The sequence below is a fragment of the Aedes aegypti genome, chromosome 2, assembly GCF_002204515.2.
Source record: "Aedes aegypti strain LVP_AGWG chromosome 2, AaegL5.0 Primary Assembly, whole genome shotgun sequence".
Lineage (NCBI taxonomy): Eukaryota > Metazoa > Arthropoda > Insecta > Diptera > Culicidae > Aedes > Aedes aegypti.
The window spans coordinates 327360185-327366006 of record NC_035108.1 but is presented as its reverse complement, the minus strand read 5'-3'; positions in this window follow the sequence as shown (position 1 = coordinate 327366006).

The window sequence follows — 5822 nt, the reverse complement described above, 5'->3', positions numbered from 1 at the left end:
AACAACGGTAGTAGTAACAACAACAACATCAATATGGTGGATTTCAACAGTATTGCCAGTGCCAGCAGTAGCAGAAGCAGCTGCAATGGCGGCAACACCCACGGTAATAGTAATAATAACAGCATCACCAATAACAACAACAACAATGGCAGCAACAACAATGCAAGTAGTATAGACATTGATAACAGCTTCTACGAGGATCCATTTCAAATGATGTAAACGCCCACTTTTAGGAACCAACCCGGAGATGGTTTCCAATGTTGTCTTTCTTTTACAATGCACCAACAAAGGAAAGCGATCGGAATTTTCTTTTCAAACTTGGTTGATTGAGAATGGGTGCTCTATTATGTGAGATGTGTCTGAAAAGTGCGGGTCACTGAATTCAATCTGAGCCTGGTAACGAATGGATTACATATGAAGATTGGTTAATTTGGATATTTAATGGAAGCAGTACATCTTTAGAGCTATAAGCATTTGTTGTATGACATTTATTTCTCCTGGGTTTCTCATGGGTTCGGTAATCTAATGGCTATCGTTTCTGCTTATTATTATAGCATAGCGTCGACTGACTGTACATGGCAATGGTGGTTACTCCGTGATTGATCGAAACTGGTAAGAATTGCACTTCGATCCAAATTAATAAGCGATGGGACTTTCTGCTTATCTCTGCAGCTCTCAAAGTATTGGTCAATAACGGCGCCGGCCAAGTCCTTACAGTCAGTTGGGATGGGGACGGAATGTTAGTGTGTGATGATTGTTGCTGCTAGAGATCGAGAATACCTCTTCATCTCCCTAATCACCACGGAAGGGGTGTTTACTAGTGAAGGAGGAAGAAGATATGGGAGTCAACCATTATTTGAAAATTATTCACAAAATCATAAGTTCAAATCCAGTTCAGTCGGTCATACAAAAAGTCTCAACGTTAGTTTAACGTATCTTATGCAGAATATTTTTCATATAGATCAACTTCAGACCGCAGTTTATAAGAATAAATGAACCCAAATAACACTAACCACCTAAAGCTTCAAATCAATAAAACGGTGCTAGTTCAGGGCTAATAAATCGTTAATTACACGCTCAAAAAAGAGTTCTGAAAAACGTGAACTGTCAAAAATACACTATAAACTATCATCATGTTTACGCATAAACATGATTTAGTTCACGGTGTATTTTTGCTTGTTGACGAGTTCACGTCTGCTGTTCACGGATACGAGAACGGATTTTTTTTTCTGTGTAGCTCTACACAGAGCCGTAGCGTAGTCTCATTGCGCCCTTGGCGAACCTCCACTTCAGCGCCCCTTATGGTCGAAACGCAATGATAGCAGAACGGTAACGAAAGCGGAGCCAGTTCAGCCAGAATGGACCGTACTTTCTAGAGCTTGTCTAAACACATCATTTAAATTTCTTTGAAAATTATTTTTGAAAAGTTTTGAGCGATATCTACAAGACACTTTTTATGAAAATTGTGAAAAGTGACGTAGATAGTAAAAATATCTTACGTTCGAGATATTCTCGAGAAATCAATAATTTTGTCATTGAGCAATAGAAAATTATTTGGAATATATCAGCCTTTCAGAAATTGTTTTATTTTTATTTGTCTTTATTATGTCTGATAAGTCTTTTGAAATTGTTACTAATTATTCCTAATTCAATGTACATGCAACGTCCAAAAGTTTTACCAAGTGATTCACGCATTTAGGCACCCCCTTTAGGATGGTGCCCTTGGCGGGTACCAACCTCGTCAACCGCACGCTACGGCACTATTCATACTGAGTACTAAAACATCGACGAAGACAGTACTGTGCTATCTCTTAAGCTGACGAATTCCATCCAGAATTAGTCGAAAAAAATAAAAATCGTGCTCGATAGTCTTCGATTAGGATTAAATTTTGCACATGTTTTTGGTATGTTAGAATAAGTGTTTTCCATAGAAAAATTGATCATTTTGACTCAAGCGTAACTTTTGAAAATGGCCTATAAATTTTTGCATGCAACTTATTTGAAAAATTCTAACTCGGAAACTGTTGATTTCAGAGAAAAATGTTGTATGAAGAAGTTGTAGTGAACAGTTTGGACTATGAGAAAAAAATATACACTGAAAAAATATTTTATTAATTTTCATAAAAAAATCAAAAATAAAAATTAAATTTAAAATTACACAAAAACCCCATTTTAATATTTTTTTAATTTTCACCATAGAATTTTGATAGTAAACAGATGTTTGGGACAAAGTTTCATGATGGAGAAATTTTTAATAAAAAAGTTTTTCTAAGAACAACTTTTGATCGATTTTAAAAATTTTGATTTTTTGTCAAAATAAATACGTTCCGATGATATAGTAAGCATCTTTAAATGATTCTAAGCCATGATGATTATATGAATAATTTATCTAGGAGTAGCTATTTTCGAATTATATCGAGTTTAATGCAAAAAAATATTATTTAAATATTAAAATAGGCCATTTTCATTAGTTATTCGCGATTTTCCATCAAGGAAAATAAATAAGTGGAAAGTAATATGGTCTTTGCTCTCTAAAACGATTCTACCCCATTACCCCGAAAGCCATTTCCCAGAATGACATCACCCCGAATTCCATTACCCCGAGTGTACCATTACCCCGAATTCCATCACCCCGAATGCTATTTCCCCGAATTTACAATGATGATACTGCCAACATTTCCCCATGATATTGAAATTCGGGGTAATGTCATTCGGGGTGATGGGTCGTTCGGGGTTTTGGAATTCGGGGTAATGGCGTTCGGGTTAATGACATTTGGGGTAATGGGATTCGGGGTAATGGGGTAGAATCCTCGAAAACGTATTATTATTAATGAAGAAATGCGAATCACTTATGAAAATGGCCTATTTTATTATTTAAACAATATATTTTGCATTAAACTTGATATACCGTCAAACGAGGCTTCTTTTGACATTATTTTCACATTCTTTAACTTTGAGGATTAAATATGAGGCAAATCAAAATCAAGACAAAAAAGGGGCTACTTTGGACATTTTCACAATTTGCTAATGAAATGATTTTTCCTTATAACTTTCAAACTGATTCAATAAATTGTCGTCCACTGTGATGTTATGGAACGTTTTTCATTGATAAACCTAATGTAGACAATTGCAAAGCTAGAATCAATTACACATATATACCAAATTTCAACGAAACATGTCATTCACTATTCTCAGTTTGCAGTATGAAACTCAAATTTTCATCTTCCTCTTAAATTTAACAATCAGTTACGAATGCTCGATTTTCAAGTTGACATAAACGAACGACGTAACTACTAGGTACTGCGATGATAAATGAGTTATGTAAAAAAACTCTTTTTTTCTATTCTTACTGTTATATGAACGATATGTTGAAGAATCACATTAATACCGGTAACTAATTTAATACCAGTAAGTAACTTTCATTAAAAACGCAATCTATGAAGTAAAGTTTAGCAAGATCGTAAAGAAGTAAGTTTGCTCTTGTAATATGCTTTTAGCTTCTAAGCAGTTTAGAGCTGGCTTAAGAGTAGTTTAATTTAGGCATTTGAAGGATGCAACTGTTCTGTACTACAAATTCATGTAAAATATGACGAAACATAGTTTTTTAGAGATTATGTTGTCAATTTGGCTTTGGTACGTATTGAAATATATGTGTTTTATGTCTATTCACTTTAACAAACATTTATTTTATTTTTTTTAAGTTGTAAAATACATAAACCAAAACATTATAATAAAATAAAAGTCGCAAAAATAAGACCTTTGATCAATTATTTTAATAAAACAACAATTTTAAGCAAAACAATTACAAGATTTTCATGAAACATGACGATTTGATAGTTTTGTGATGCTCCCAATAAGTTTCCAAGACATGGGTAAAATTCAAACAATGTTTGTATAGCCAATGTTTTATACCTTGTGAATATTTATTCGGGCTTTTTTTAAATGTTTTCTTGTTTATCTTGTTATTGTTGATGTTGTTCCAAGAAAAAAATCATGCCTAGTGGTAGAGCATATATTGGTTAATAAAAGTGCTGAAGACACAAAATTGCTCAGATTAATATTTACGCTGCTAATAAATACAAAAGGTGAATGTCCAAAGTAGCCCCTGGAATCAAAAGTAGCCCCATCCGACGGTAATTCGAAAATGGCTACTTGTAGAGAAATTATTCATATAATCATTATGGCTTAGAATCATTCAAAGATGCTTGCTGTATCACCAGAACGTATTTATTTTGACAAAAATTCAAAATTTTGAAAGTCGACCAAAAGTTGTTCTTAGAAAAACTTTTTTATTAAAAATTTCTCCATTAAGAAACTTTGTCCCTAACATCTGTTTACTATCAAGATTCTATGGTGAAAATTTAAAAAATATTAAAAATGGGATTTTTGTGTAATTTTAAATTTAAGTTTTATTTTTGATTTTTTATGAAAATTAATAAAATATTTTTTCAGTGTATATTTTTTTCTCATAGTCCAAACGGTTCACATAGAACATGTTTCTCTAAAATCAACAGTTTCCGAGTTAGAATTTTTCAAATAAGTTGCATGCATAAATTTATAGGCCATTTTCAAAAGTTACACTTGAGTCCAAATGATCAATTTTTCTATGGAAAACACTTATTCTACCATACCAAAAACATGTGCAAAATTTAATCCAAATCGAAGATGGTCGAGTTCTGTGACTGACCGATTTGACATGGAATTCGTCAGCTGTACTGTATCTTACTGGAGCACACGTAGTAGCACTGCGAATGCGTTTAATAGGAGACCCAACCGTATCTTCTTCATCTCTTTCTTCTTCTTGATATTACATCCTCACTGAGACAGAGCCTGCTTCTCAGCTTAGTATTAAATGAGCACTTCCACAGTTTTTAACTGGGAGCTTTCTTTGCCAAAGTTTCCATGTTTGCATTCGTATATCGTGTGGCAAGTAGATGATATTCTATGCCCAGGGAAGTACCCAACTGTATACATTTCTGAAATTTTGATATTTGCGTCGGCTATTGTCATATTATAATGCGTGGAAATTTGAACCTGCTGTCCTTTGCACTGTTTTCGATATTTGGCTTCTAAGTATGTACGTATTTTGAAATTTTTCTTCTTCCTAAGAAAATTTCAAAAACATATGATAAAACCAGAGACAAAACTCGCGAAGATAAAACATTTCAATGTCATATTCAGCCCAGATTTCGCTGTCACGAAATGTCAAATGCAGCCAATCGCTTTTATGGCTGAAAAAGCGTACAGTGTTGTATTCGAAATAAATTGGCTTAGAATAAAAGCATTTTTATTACGGCACAACAGGGCATATTCGCTCAGCTATTGGAGTGAGTTCAGGACCACCCGCAGCTGTCAAAGTCAGTCAGCCAAGCATAGACGTCAAGGAGTACAGAACGTGGCGAACTGTCACAAGGAGCATAAAACAATTCAACAATATGTGATGCACAACAGTCATTTGAAACAAATCGATTGAAAATCAGTAGTGAAGTTAATGTGTATATAATACCCAAGTAATCAATAAGCATTTAAAAAGCATTTACTCAGCATAATATGAGTCTACACGACAGGGCATTAAATGCCATTCAAACGTATATGCTCCAGTAGTGCTTCCCCAGTGCAGGTTTTGGCGAAATAACGGGCTGTTCCAGTGCTGCACCTTCAGGAACGTTGCGTTTGACCGTCAAAAAATGTAACGCCTCCGTGAAGAGTGGACCAAAACAAAAATATATTCCCCTCCTTCTCTCTTTTTGTCGTCGCGGCTGCCTTCGAACTTTTGTATTTTTATCTTATTTCATTAGCGCGTTTTGAAACTACAATCTCAT